This window comes from Chamaea fasciata, unplaced genomic scaffold (genome assembly GCF_029207755.1).
Source record: "Chamaea fasciata isolate MVZ Bird 193981 ecotype frontalis unplaced genomic scaffold, bChaFas1.0.hap1 SCAF_5, whole genome shotgun sequence".
Taxonomy (NCBI): Eukaryota; Metazoa; Chordata; class Aves; order Passeriformes; family Sylviidae; genus Chamaea; species Chamaea fasciata.
The window spans coordinates 17,625,160-17,640,740 of NW_027094090.1; the positions used below are offsets into that span (position 1 = coordinate 17,625,160).

At 35.4% G+C, this 15,581-nt stretch overlaps 1 long non-coding RNA gene across 1 annotated transcript in view; it reads right to left on the reverse strand.

The window, feature by feature from the left end:
• Positions 1-395: 395 nt before the first annotated feature.
• LOC136290130 (uncharacterized) overlaps positions 396-15,581 on the reverse strand; it is a 477,979-nt gene continuing 462,793 nt past the window's right edge. Inside the window, exon 2 of the long non-coding RNA XR_010720986.1 lies at positions 396-464. This is a non-coding gene — a long non-coding RNA (uncharacterized lncRNA). The remainder of the gene's footprint in view (positions 465-15,581) is intronic.

Consider the following 15,581-nt stretch of genomic DNA (forward strand, 5'->3'; position numbering starts at 1 on the left):
GCTTTCTAATTATTTTTATACAATTTAGATTCTTTAATATTTAAGTCAATTATTGCTTCTGCATTTTTATTTTAATTTATTAGATTTAATAAAATCTCATTCCAAGATTTTGAGTTGGCAAAGTGCTACCACAGCTTCCAAGTCCCACTGAAACTTAAAGGACTGTCCCAAGGAGTCAGTATTACCCTTCACAGATACATTGAATAATTAGGTTTGGGACACTATCTAAGATTTAAATGTCAGGAAAATTTGCTTGATTCTAGATTTACCAATCAATTCAGAAAAAGTTTAAATCACAAATGAGGAAAATGTTACCCTGAGAAGGACAGAGACAATAATTCCCCATCCTCCCTTTGCATGGAAATAAAAGCATGAGAGGCAACAGAAAAAAGGCCTAATAAAAAAAAAAAAAAAAAAAAAAAAAAAAAAAAAAAAAAAAAAAAAAAAAAAAAAAAAAAAAAAAGCTGTGAGAGATATCTTCTCCTCTTCCCTCTTTACACTGCTACCATGTTTTTTTTTTTCTGATTGATGGATTTAATCTCTGGTGGGTTAGTAGGGTCCACCACTGTCCTTGTAGCTGTCTTTCCTATCTGTCACCTTTTACAAGCACATTGCTATACTAATAAGTTTTTGTGCCTATAGGGTTGCTTTGGCTTCAGTAAAGCAGTGCTTATTTAATAATAGATCATGCATTGTAGATAATTTAATAATGGGAATGTTACAAAGATGCACAGACATAGCTATGGGACCAGTGGGGTACTTATAAAGGAAAATTATTTCAAGTGGATAAAAGGCAATGGGGATAGCCAGGAATCCTTTACAGCAGGATGTACTGAATGAAACAATCACTTAAAACTTGGAGGATACTGAGGAACACTTGACAGATCAAAAGAACTTCTGATTGCTGGAGTTTTTGATGTTTATTTTTTGTTGTTCATGACCTTCAATTGTTCACTTTTGTTTTTGTCTTTGTTGAAGTATAACGAATCTATTTTATATTGGAGGGAAAAAAAGAAAGCTCTTTTCAGCTATATCAGGAAAACGCAATCAAAAATAACTCAGTCATCCACTGCCTAATGCATCAAGCCACTGATGGTAATAGAGATCCTGCAAGAGGTATGACATACGACACACTATGCTATTCATAGTTTGATTTTAACCTATAAACTGAAAACTCTGAAATGGTAATGACTTGCCAAATGATGTCTCAAATAAACTACTTCATTCAAAGAGAAAACGGCACAGAGAATAATAAAGCTGTAAGTTCAGGTGATAGGGTAGATTTTCAGATTGCAGATTAACAACTGCTTCTAAAGTGAACAAACACATAAATAACCATAGACAACAGCTGGTCAAAGGCAAGAAAGAAGAGAAGAGCAGGAGAGTGTCCTGGAGTTTGTAGAAACTTCACACATTTTCTTGACATACCATGATTTCAACCTTCTTTAGGAGTTTCTACACTAACAAAGCTTTTGCTCAGTAAGGAAACACTGTCTAAAATATTTTTAAAAACTAACAAATTGCATCCAAAATATTCAATTTTTTACAGGAATTAATCACAAAGTTTTAATTATAATCCTGATATTACTAAAAAACTTTACCAAAATTTCAGAGTATCTATAAAGAAAACAAAACAACTGTCAATGTGCCAGAAAATAGAAATTGTATGGAATTTCGAATTTTCAAATGCTCTTACTGTTTAGCCAAGATTTATTTTAGTAAGTAAAAACAGATATGACAGAGTGTAACAGATTATTAAATGAAGTTGAGAAGGCAGAAGGTAAGTATCTATCCATCTTCTTCTTCTCCTAATTTTCTACATTTATGGATCTGCAATTTCAGAATATTTTAAGTGCCACTGTGACAGGTCAGAAGGAGAAAACCAGGTCTGAGAAATCATTAGAGTCAGCAGAACCTGCAACACACATGTGCACCATGAGAAAGTGGTGAATGCAGATGTAGGTCCCCTCTGTACTGATGAGGGTTCTGAGGGGACCCGTCTGTCAACCTGACTTACTACCCAGGGTATTTTTTTCTATTAGGGGCTCAGACCTGGGTTGCCCCCTTTCATAAACTTGCAAATCATAGAATGCCTTGTATTAGAAAGGACCTTGAAGATCATCTAGTTCCAACTCTCCTGCCTTGGGCAGGGACACCTTTCAATAGACCAGGTTTCTCAAATCCCTATCCAGTCTGGTCTTGAATATTTCCAGGGATGGGACATCCGCAACTTCTCTGGGGAACCCATTCCAGTTCCTCACCAACCTTGCAGTGAAGAATTTCTTTCTATTATCTAATCTAAACATACTCTCTTTGAGTTTGAAGACATTTCCCTTTGTCCTGTAACTCCATACTCTTGTAAATAATCTTTCTCTATCTTATTTGTAGGTTCCCTTCAGGTACTGGCAGACCATAATGACTTATTCCTGTAGCTTTCTCTTCTGCAAGATGAGCAGCTTCAACTCAGGCTGCCTTCATGGGAGAGATGCTTCAGCCCTTTGATCATCTTCCTGGCTCTTCTCTGGAGTTACCCAAACAGGTCTATATCCTTCTTATGTTGGGGACTTCAGACCTGGATGCAGCACTCCAGGTGGGGTCTCATGTGAGTAGAGGGGGAGAATCACCTCCTGCACCCTACTCTCCTTGTTTCTTTAGACACAGCCCTGGATACATTTGGCTTTTGGGGCTGCAAATGTAGCTTGCTGCATTTACTTTTGTGACTAGAGTGTAAGGAAAGGGGATAGTGAAAATAAAGGCAATTTTCTGATCATGTCAATAGTTTTTCACTGCGGTATAAAGTATGTGTTTACTGTATATAGTTACCTGAAAAATGCACTTTATTTTTTATCAAATCTTACAGCTTATTCAGGACCTGTACTTGTTGCAGTATGGCATAAATCCTGTCATGCAGTCTTAAATGTCAAAGACAGCAAGAGCTAATCAAAGAGAATGAGTTTAACACCTGTAAAGGAGTTGTGAAAGTGGGAGAAAATCTCTAACATGCAGTGGGATTAGACTGCAAGTACAACCTGCATATTGGATAAGCTGACATCTTCCTATGGGCAAGAATTGACCCTCAATGTACAAGTTTATCAGCAATCATTTCCAACCAAAGGACAGAAATTATTTAAAAGAGTGGAATATGCATTTCTTTCACATGAAAAAGTGATGTCTCTGACAGTAACTGCTATCTAAATCATTATATAAATGTAATGTTAAAGTGATATAATGGATTGAACCTCTCTGGGTGGCAGATGCCCACAAAAACTGCTCTATCCTCCCAATTTTCAGATGAACAGAGGAGAGACAATACAATGAAAGGGTCATGGGCGAGGAAATGGACAGGAAAACATCACTCACCAATTACTGTCATGGGCAAAACAAACTCAGGGAAAATTAATTGCCTTTATTACCAATCAAATCAGAGAAGAATATTAAGAAATAAACAAATCTTAAAAACACCTGTCCCCCAACCCTCCTTTCTCCTCATGCTTAACGCTGTTCCCAAATTATCTACATGACTACAGCCAGCAGTGCAAGGCAAGGCAGGAAATAAGGATTGCTGTAAGGTCATTACATTGTCTCTGCCACTTCTGTTCCTCAAGGGGAAGACTACTCATACTGTTCCACTGCTCCAGCATGGGATATTTTCCGTGGGAAACTGTCCATGAACTTGTCCAGTGTGAGTCCTTCATAAGGGCTTAAGTTCTTCACACACTTCTCCCATGGAGGCCCTTTCCATGTGGTGCAGTCCTTCAGGGACAACCTGCTCCAGGGTGGGTCCCCCAAGGGGTCACAGGTCCTAGCAGCAAATCTGCTCCAGTGTGGGTTCATCCCTCCATTGGTCCATAGTTCTGCCAGGAGCCAAGCCATGGACTTTCTATGGTGTTACAGCCTCCTTTGGATGCATCCACGTGTTCCAGTGTTGGATCCTCTATGGCCTGCTCTGTTCCACCAGGGACCTCCATGGGCTGCAGGGCACTGCTGGTTGTGCCACACCATGGTCTGCACCATGGGCTGCAGGGGAATGAATCTCTGCTCTGGTGCCTGGTGCATCTCCTTGTCCTTTTCCACTGACCTGGGTGTCTGCAGAGTTATTCCTCTCACAGGTTCTAATTCCTGTCTTGTCAAGCTGCAATTTGCTTTTGCACAATGACTTTTTCCCTTTCTTATCTAGGCTATCCCACAGATATTAACATTGTCAATGACAGGCTTGACTTTGGCCAGTGGTGGTTTCTTCATGGAGCCTGTTGGCATTGACTCCATTGGACTTTGAGGAAGCTTCTAGCAGCTTCTTACATAAACCACCTTTTCCCACCAAAACCTTGACATGGAAACCCAATAGAAGTACATTCTTTTTGAAAAGTTTATGTTGAATAAGCTTACACTCATATGTTTAATGTGGTGGAAAGGAGACAAAGATCTGGCAGAGATTGCTGAAAGTTCTTCAACTGGCTGTGAATGCCCCTAAAAGCACTTACATGGAAGCCTTTGTGCTGAGAAGCAGCCTCTGATACAGTTCTAGCTACCTGGATTTTTGCCTGGCTGAATGGCTTCTTTCCTCTTATCTGTTTTATCTCCTCACAGATTCAACAGTTCAGAAAAGGAGTAGAGAGAAGAGGATACTGAGGCTCAACAAAATAAAGGGAAGGGATTTAGAGAAGAAGAGACAAGTAAAACATCCATGATAGGGAAAAATTCAAAGACAAAAGGTACCTACACCGGGACAATGGAGTGGGAAGTAGGAGATGAAAAAAAGTTAAATAGAAATATATAGAGAATTTTTTAATAAAAATTAAATATTGTAAGGCTGAATCCCAGAAGAACAAAATGTGACATAATCAAAAATCGGAACTGATTCTGTATATCCAAATGCAATCCTTATCTTCGTATATCAATTTTTAAGTACAATTTCTGCTTACAGGCTTGGGGTTTTGGTTTTCAGCTTTTTTCCCTCCCTGTAACACTTGTCATGGTGGGGGAGATTTTAAAAGGCAAAATCTATTGGTCTTTCATAATGTCTATAGAGAATAAGAAAGACAATTGTTGTATTAGGCCCATACTAATTATTTTGTACTTGATCCTCATACTATTTGCTGCTTCTCCTTCTGGAAACCCACATGACCTCTGTCAGTCTCTCTGAATTTTCTCTTTATCCTGCAAAAGGGAAGAGGAAATTTTTCTCTTGTCCTCCTTACGGCCTGTAGGCCAATCATCAATTTAGAAGGGATAATTTTCCTATTCTTAGTCCTTGTTTCTGACACTCAAACTCTCCTAGCTGCTGTAAAAAGAATCTGCAGACAGACCAATCTAGTTTCTTCAGTTGAGCTTGGATTCTTTGTAGGAGGAGGGTGTGTACATGCTGGCTATAATAAACCCACTTGGGTCTGAAGCATCCCAAGTACAGATGGATTCTGAATAATTAATACTCCAAATCTCAACATGAGTCATTTGAAATTTTCGTAGGCTGTAATCTTGCCTAAGATTTGGTTGAGTTTTACAGCAAAAGCAGAAAATCATTATTCAGATAATCTTTTAGCACAATTTTGCAAATTCTGTTATCATAGAAGCAAAGATGATATGAGGTCTCAGGCCATTCTCTCAGGCCATTTTTTCTATTTAATATTTGCTTTCTTTCTAGCATGTTCTTGTTTCTAAATCTACCTTGCTATGACACTGGGCACCTCACATTATGTCCTATGCCTGAAAAAGTAAAGCTGATATATTGTTCTGAGTAAAAGTATAAAGGTATTTATTTTTTTGAAATGTGAATTTAAATAAATTAGGTTTTGTATTTAGAAAATATGAAATAGTGAAATAGTTATGCACCTTAGTCATCTACGTGTTGCTGCTGCTTGACATCAAATTTATTCAATATTCTCAAATCCAGACAGCTTCTATGAAGATTTACTGGAATAGAAAACTAATCCAAAGAATGTGTCTACATTAGTTTCAACAATAGTTCTTATCAGGGTGAGGTTTTCAGGCAAATTCTCTAGTTTGTTACCACACTTCCTTTTTCACCACTGCCTCACAACACAAACTGAAGCAGAAGGTGCACTCCAGAAATGCACTCCACCACTGTATTCCATGACCATCAAGGAACTGATCTAATAAACCAATGAATTTCCAAAACAACCTGTAACAGAATTAATCTTTCTCTGTATTAAATGGGTTGAATAAATTAGGACACTTCTGGGTCAGAATAGGAGAAGCTTTATTCAAACCAAGAAATTGATGCTAAAAGATTGGTGCCAAAATTCAAGGGTTTTCTGACCTCAGAATTATTCTTATTTTTATTGATATGTATATAGGCAACTCTAAATACATTCCAGTTTGTTTATGTAAGTGAACATGACTAGTAGTGGGACGCACACAATTAGTTTCTTCATAAATAATACTGTAATGTCAGGGAATTATTTCCATTCTTATGATTAAATTAAATTCAGTTGATTTGAAAATATTTTATTGAGTAGGAAATGAACCCTTTTAAATGGAATACTGCCAGAGAAAGTAATTATATACATGTTAGAAGTCAGAAGATATTTCCTGTTAATAGAACATAGACTGATAAAAGGTGCCAAAACTCAGTGAAGACTTGCCACCTAAAAGAATTACTCCAAAGAGAAGCAAGAAGAGAAAGATATTCTGAACTTTTCTTGGAATCAGGTCATTTTCATTTTCAGAAAAAGTAACAGCCATATCAATAGGCAGTGGGAGAATTACATGGTATAACACTAGCAATTCTGTGGCAAGCTTCTCTACTACTTTGCTGTTACTTTTAATTTTCACATTTTGTCATGAGAATCTCTAGATAGTTCTTATATTCTTAGGTATTTGCATACCAGCTGGAGAAAAAAAAAATAAAAAAAATAAAAAAGCACAGCAAAATATTATCTTGGTCAATGTATAAAAGCCCAGTTTCCCAAGGAATTAAAAAATGTTCAGGCTTTCTCTTCTACACTAGCAAAAAAAGTAACACAAATTATAAAATACCCTATTGAAAGAAAAGTTCAGCAATGCTCTTTTGGCCAAAAAAAAATTATTTGTTTTGTTTCAGAAAGCTTTTGGGAACTCCTCCTGCCTCACAGTGGACAATGAGAAGGACCTGGAAGTAGGAGAAGGTCCCTCAGCAACAGGAATGCTCTTTGTTTCATCCCAGAGAGCTAGAGCAGACTTTTTATTCCATATACTGAAAAGAGGAAGATGAAGTCTTTGAGAAGCTTAGTCACAAGTCAGACTTTCAGACTGTGTACATGGGCTTGAAAATGCAGTAAAGTTTGTTTTTAGCCTGACATCACTGGTGCAAAGACTTATTTTTATAAGTTTCTGGGTACATAAATTAGTGACATGAGATCAGGTTTCCTGAATCAAATATCTGGATTCTCTTTAAATATACAGGCAAAGAAATATTCCTGTGAAATATTTTGCCAGAGTAGTATATTTCCAGAGAACAAAAATTTTCTGTTTGTTATCTTTCTATCAGATATCACAACTCTTACTGTCTTCCAAGTGTACTGTTCAATTAGTCTGAATAAATTTCACTTAAGGTGGAATTCAGCTGCTTGCATTGCAGCTGCTGCACTGCCAACTGTTCAAATCCCATATGTGCTGGCTTTGCCTAATGTTGAAGGTACTAAAATCCCTTTGTCCTTTGCTGTTTACCTTGGAAACATCCTTGATCATATTAAAAAAAGCATAATCCCAAAAATCATGTGTGTGTATATATATATATATATATATATATACACACCTCAAGTGCTCATGTCAAGATAAACATCTCTCCTAAGATCTAGTGTATTTCTGGCTTTGATGGAACTATCCACCTTTACATAGGTGAAACGAAATCAGTGAAGGTAAAGAGAAAAAAATACCAGTTTTCTATTCCTGTGGGAAAATAATTGTTTAGTTTTAGAAAAGAAAGTATGTACACGTATGTACATATGCATGTACTTATGTGCATATGTCTATGTGTGTGCATATGTCTATGTGTGTGCATATGCAGGGCCATTCCCATTGTCCTCTAGAGAAGAACTGTCAGTCTGGATGCCAAATGATGGAAGATTTTCATTGCCTAATATTTTGTAAACAGTTACTGGAGACAGGCACCTAACTTCTGTGATTTAGCTTGCAATGTCAGAAAATGTATCTCCCTGGTTTGCTTTTATTTCCTAGTCATCAGATTTTGGCAGCAAATATTAATATCTCCTAAAGATTTTTGGTTAGTTTATTTTGGTTCTTTGTTTCTCTTGGTTTGGTTTGATTTAATTTTGTTTGTTTTAATTAAATGAATAAATCTATTCTCTTTCCAATAAAAAAATTAACTTTTGTGAGAAAAAGTTTGTTTCTAAGATCTGTATTTATAGTAAGCTGGAAAAGATTCCATCAGAATTGCCTCCCTTTATTCTGCAATCTTCTTCTTCAACATTTTCATAGGGTTTGTACCTCCAAATACTACTTGCAAATGCTTCAAACACTCTTGTAAGTCCTGTGGTGTAACAGAACATTGTAAAATAACCTATAAGGTGCAAAATATCAATTTAATATTACTTGGTATATTAGTCCATCCACTTGCATCTTGAAAGAAAAACAGGAAATAAAACACACCTTTTAAAATTCCATACAGAGCTCAGAGGAATCCTTGACCAAACAATACTATAGGCTGATACCACTATTTCTTTATCTAGAGGATATTTTGGAGTACGTGTTATGACCCAAAATTGTGGGCAAGTACAGGAAGGAGATTTCTTAACAGTGCTGACAGTATTAAGGAACATTAAACAAGTAAACCCGAGAAATTTATCAAATATGTCTTTAAATGAAAAGAAATAAATGATTGAAGAACCCAGAGGGTGCTATTTTAAATGCGGTGGCTGAGATTTAAACTGTTTTGTGGAACTGCCTAGGGATCTTTTTCATCCATGAACAACAAAGGATGAGTGATCTAACTCAGTCTTTCCTTTAATTGTTACGGATCATCACTTATGTCCCTATCAGCCTTTCTACCAGGAAAGAGCTTCCCCGAATTTCAGTCATACAAACAAGTCATTAACCAGCAAGAAAAAAAAATCATTTTATTTGTCCTCAAAGAGTGAATATTTGCTTCTTCCTCATCCATAAAAATTCCAGAGTTCGTTAGCTGTCACAGGAGCCTTCCCCCTTTATATTATTATTTTTAATAATAAGATTATATATATATATATATATATATATATTACTTATCTTACGTCCCAAGTATGTATCATCTTCTAAGAGTTGTTGTTACTGCTGTTATTATCATTAACATGTAATATGTAAAAAAGTAAAAAGCCCTACCAAACAACTAGAGAAATAAGAAATGAGACAAAGACAGCTTTAGCACCATGCAAGAAAAAGAAAACAAATTCCTTTGTCTGCATTGTGATTAATTTCCTGCTTTGATAGTTGCAAATTCCTATTTTGGAATTTACTTTAGTATATTTGTCAAAGTGCAATAAAAGGAACATGATATAGAGAGTGTCAGTTTTCTCACAGAACAGATAGAATGCCTTTGATTTAGCAGTAGTTCAATAACTGAAACCAAATCCATAAAATTTTTAATAACTGGACCCCCAAAAGACTCTCTAAAAGGCACTAAAGAGAAAGAGATATATATTCCTATAGAACAGTATATTTTATTTCTCATGTTGAACTGGAATCCTGTTTTTACCTATTGTGAACAAATCAGAGAAAACACAAGGGTACAAAACCAAGCCAGAAAAAATCTCACACCAAAAAAATTCTTATGGTGCAGTAACCACTAAAAATGATGAATATGGTTCTTTTTATCCTGATCATGAGTGTACTGCAAATATGAAAAGAGTGCATGAGTATGAGAACAGGTTTTTTCAGCAAAGCAATAAAGGAAATTATTTGAAAATCATCAGAACTGGATCAAAAATCTTCATTTATTAAGAGACAGGAATCTAAAATTAAGAGGGTTTTAACTGTTTTAATACTGAAAAATATTAATATTTGTAGGATTTTGAATAAGTTTTTGCTTCTTCCTAAAATTTAATTTAAGGATCCATATGGAAAAACCTAAAGAACTCTACCAATTTTTTAACAGCTAGTCAAAAGCTGTCTGGATATTGTCCTTGGGAACCCTGATATAGTCCTTGGGTGACACTGCTAGGGCAGGGGGATTGGAACAGAATACTTTGAAATGTCCCTTTCAGCCTAAGTAATTCTGTGATTCTGTGAACCTTTCTGATGATGCATGTACATGCAAATATGCAAACACACAGAAAGAAAATATTTTAAAATGGCATGCTTTAAAAAATTATTAGATTAGTAATAAATGAAAAATCAGAGAAACTAGAGAGGATGGTGAAATTGTGGAAACTTAGAATACCTGTATGTACAAAGTTTAACTACTATTAGATGAGAAAATTTTGCTGTAAAGCTGACAAGCTTATTCTAAAAAGAAACTTTCACAAAAATACTTAGCAATATCAGATTAATGCTTCAATAAAAAAAACATAAAATTTATGGGCTGTAGTCTATTTTCATTTTAAAATTCAGAAAGCCTCTCTTATGTATAAAAGTTTCCTCAAAATCCACAGTACACATCCTGGTCTCCTGGGATCTATATAATGTCATTGGAGCTTGGGTTTTTATTTGGAGGTATTTAGCTAGTGAGAAAAAGGAGAGGACAACTAGAAAAACTGTATAAGATTAACCTTAGTCCACCAGCATTTGCATGAGGAAATAGAGAACTGAAGGTAGAAGTGAAAAATATAAGTCCACCACTATTAGAAAATTTTCATAATTTTTTGTGTCTATCCTCCTAAAGGCCATTTATTAAAGAATAAATCTCCTGAATAGCTGATGTACTTTCCTGGCTATTTTGTGCTTTCTGATAGTTTCTCATGGGAAGTAATTTCACCATTTTTTAATGTTGAGAAACAATCTGGAAAGGCTGTACTGGAAAGAAGTAAAATGCACTGAGATATTTTAAAGCTGTCTCTCCATACTGCATTGACCAGAATAGTATAAAAAAAAAGTAAAAAACCTGAGTGCTTGGAGCTTTTTCTCTGTAATCTTAAAGTAATTTTTAAAGATAAAAATTTTGTGAGAAGGAAGTCTATGAAGCTATGAGAATAATTTCATAATCTACACTTTATTAGATTCAACACAGCGTAATCTAGTATAGAAAAATTCTCTCACATATGTTCATAAACTTGTCATTTCTGTATGTTCACCACTGATTGTGGTGTTATTGCTTTACACTTCCTCAGTACCAGTCATCTTTGGATCTCTAAAAACTTTGTGAACATTAATGAAAGAATAAAATAATGAAATGTAAGTTGTTTCAAATTATTTTATCTTTCATGTTACCATCTGTACCTGCTCAAAGAAAGTATATCCCCACAGTGTGGTGTTCTGGAACAGATTTTTGGTAATAGTACATCTAATACTATGTTAAATATTGTTTTAATTTTGTTTAGTGCTTGTGTGATAACACAGAAAAATTTGGAAGATTTAGATTATATTTTTTTTCTTAGGAAAATGGTGTGCTTAATTCAGAGCTTTAAAGAGGCAATCTCTTCTTGATTTGGGCTCATACAAACTTTGGATTCTTCTTGGTTCCAACCATGCAATGGAATCTTCCGTCAGAGAGAAGATAAAGATGCACAAACAGACACAAGCATACATACAGATAACCATATGAAGAGAAAATTATTGCAGAACCTTTTACAGCCACCCATTTTCAGAACAAGCCTCACCAAGGGAAAAAAATATGAAGAATTAATCATTCCTAATCTGATGAAACTTGGACTCATGTCGTTCATATTTCAATAAAATTATATAAGCGGCTTTTTAAATAAAATTATCCTTAAGATTTTATCTTCTTCTTCTATTTTATTGAGGCATATCTCTACTTAAGCATTCATTTGAGCTGCAAAAAGGGATTTCCCACATTCAAGGTGTTCTGATGGCTAATATGTTAGGCTGAATGTTACAGAAAATAAAAACACTGCTGTCATGTCAACAGAAAAAAGAAATCATTATTTCTATTGTACTTGTGTCATAAAATATTTTGGCTCATGTTTAGAAAGCACAGGCCAAAGTTTCAGTGTATTCACTGAAAATAGTGCACTCAGTGGGGTGGCATAGTCTTGCTGTGAGCGGAATTGTATCTTTTGACTACTGTGTCTCATAAAAGATAAATTTATCATTCATAAAACAGTGCTATTGTACTTGGTTGACAATGTTTAACTTATAAGAATTAAGATCTTTAAAACATTCAGTGCAAGATGAATGGATATAGGAAAACCAGTTCTTCTATGGTTTTTATGTAATTGTTTGCGTTTGGTAATACCTTCTTTGCTAGCATACTTAATTAGCCTATTCAGAATAAAAGAGACCTTGGCACACCTATCTGACTTCTGACTTCTATTAATATGCTTTTTCAGGATGATAGCAATGTAGTTGACAGCCTATCAGTAAACACAATTATTATTTTGATGACTTCTGCTTAACAATAAAACATTGATTGCAAGGTTGGAGAGTCAATTCTGGACTCAATATTAAGATGATAATGGAAAATTTCTGCTGGTTATCTGGGGAGTATTTTGTTAGTATACCTCATCCAAAGGCCTAAATTTTTACATAATCATAGAATCATACAATATTCTGAGTTGAAGAGGACCCACAAATTTCATTAAGTCCAATTCCTGGCCCTGTACAGGACAGCTTCAAGAATCACATCATGTGCCTGAAAGCAAGTGCTTCTTGAACTTCAGCAAGGCTTGATATTGTGACCACTTTCCACTGTTTAAGTGCCAGAACACCCTCTGATTGGAAAACCTTTTTCTAATATTGAACCTTCCCTGATATAGTCCCATAATGCAAAATAGAACTCCAGATATTCCATACTAACCAAGTTTTAAAAATTAATAGTGACAGTTCTGAGTTACACTGGTTGCAAACAGTTAATTTACAAAGATTCATCCAGAGAATTAGATACTTGCTTTAATAATTAATAAATTCTGTCTTACACTCTCTGTAATGCATTTGATTTCATTAAATGCCCTTGTATAAATTTTAGCTTAGAAGCTATTGCATCCTATTTTATCTTCTGGTAAAATCATTATTTCCTTCTTTTCCCTCTGTCTTTTTGTTCCTTATTGATTTTATGTTACATATAAAACAAATTTTTTGCATTAAACCTCTAAAACAAACCAAGTTGGGACATTTGCATTGGTTTTCCATTTGAAAAAATCACAGGTATGAATAAGGCAATCCATACTTAGGAAATTTTGAACTAAATGCATAGTTGCAGGAATTAAATGTATCCTCATTAAATTAAGTAGAACTAGCTTCACAGAATCACAGAATTACAGAATGATTCAGCTTGGCAGGGACCAGGGATGATCATCAAAACCCCCTGCTCAAGAATGTTCACCTAGAACAGCTTGCCCATAACCATGTTCAAACAGCTTTTCAGTGGAAACTTCACAATCTCCAGGGGCAACCTGAGCCAGTGCTCGGTCACACTCACAGTGAAAAAGTGTTTTCTGATGTTCAAGCAGAACATCCTGTGTTTGTGCCTATTGCCTCTGATCCTGTCACTGGATACCGCTGACAAGATCTAGGATCTGCCCTCTTTGCACACTGCATTCTCGGGAAAGGGAAAGGAAAATTTTCTGCTTTTAAGTATTTAAATGTGTTTATTTATGGAAGAGAAAAGACAAAAAAGGAAAAGGACCATAAGAAATTGTGCATACATAAGAAATTTAGAGGAGCCACATCTTACTTGTGTGCAAATGACCAGAACAGCAAAAAAACTTTTGTTTCAAGAAAAGTACTTCCTGGCATAAAGCAGAAAAACTTTAAACACCTTCTTGTGGCATTGTCTGGGTTTTCAATTCTTTCAAAATAGTATTACTTTTTCCACTTTTTTCTATATCAAGACATAGAAGAAGGCATCAAAATTATTGTCACTTTACATGACCAATTCAAGTTAGAAATTAGTACTTCCAGGATTTTATGCTCCAAAACCTTACATTTTGAAGGATCAAATAATCTCTTTTGGTAAATGTGTAAGCACAGGAGATTTCTGCTGCTAGTGCACCTTCAGCAGTCCATTGTGCTTAAGCACATGAGAATTTTCAAAGGGAATATTCTGATCTGATATTAGGGAAACAAATATCCATAGTGGGTATAGTCAGACTTTGGAAAGGATTTCCCAGAAAGGCTGTAGAATCTCTGCTCTTAGAGGGATTTGAAACTCAAGTGTGCAAAGGCCAGAGGGACCTCTGTACAGCCAGTTGAACGAGATGACCTGGACATCTGAAAATCATTCCCAGGTTACATTATTTCAAGATTCTATGTTTAGCTAGCAACTATTTCAGCATCTATAGACTTTTCAGTTCCTAAATATAAATATAATACTTGTCCTAACCCTAATAGTTTCACTATTGCACGCTAAATTTTTTTCATAAGATGGACCAGTTTTAAAGAGTGTGTGGGCTTTAGAATCGCTAAATAATTGCGGCCCAAAAATTATTACAGCGTTTTTGGTACTTCCCCAAATTATCACTTCTAGAATATATTCATAAAAAATGACTCTCATATGTTAATAATTTAACTCCTCTAATTACATTCATACATAAGTAATTATAAATGTTAACTTTATTCATTAAATTGAAAAGATTGAGAGAATTGCTGACATTCAAAGAAGTTTCACAAGATTATTTCAGCAGCAGCTTAGGTAAAAAAATGTATTTAAAAATCTACAGAAATAACTTGAGATACCTTCAGAATAAAATATGTATAGACCTTTTTGGTTTTATTAGGAAATCTTCACTTAGAAAACTCCCTACTGCATTCCTAGAATAGTTGATAGGTTTTCCTTTTATGGTATGACAATTTTTAGATTTTTTGGCAATACTTTTTGGCAAGGTTTTTTCCTACTGGTTAATTAAATACAGTATTGGAAAATGTAGCCACCAAGTCAGAAGCTAACATTGAAGAGAAAGGAAAGAAATATAGTCAAGGACAAAGATGAATATCGCATAGGACCATTGCACTTCTCTAGATGCTTCCATAAAGACAAGGCAAGTAATCTCAGCTGGAGCTGTGGTATTTAATGCAGAATTTCCTTGTGTTGGTTAAAAGGTGTAAACATGACAACGTAGTCTTCTTCCTTTGTCAGTGGCATAGGAGGTGGTGATATAACACAACATTCTTTATTGTTCCTCACATTTCTGACGACAGCATCAAGATCAGTCAAGAATCCATTGCTTTTGACTGACTACCACTTTTTCCTGTAGCTAAGACTTCATGGCATGAGTCTCATGCCATGAACTTCTGTTTCAGTCTCCCAGGAAAGCATAGGAGACATGGGATTTGCTGTCAGAATTGGATTACAGAATTGAGCCCTGGGACACAAGTTTAAAACAAAGAAGGGGAAAAGAGCAAGGCCTACTCCAAGAGAAAGGCTGATTTCAGCTTCCTAGAATGTACACTGGCTTATGATCCAAGTCCCATTTCTAGCACAGCCTTTTCTTTTCTAACATGCTCAGTGGATGCTCTAAGACTTTCAACTCACAGAC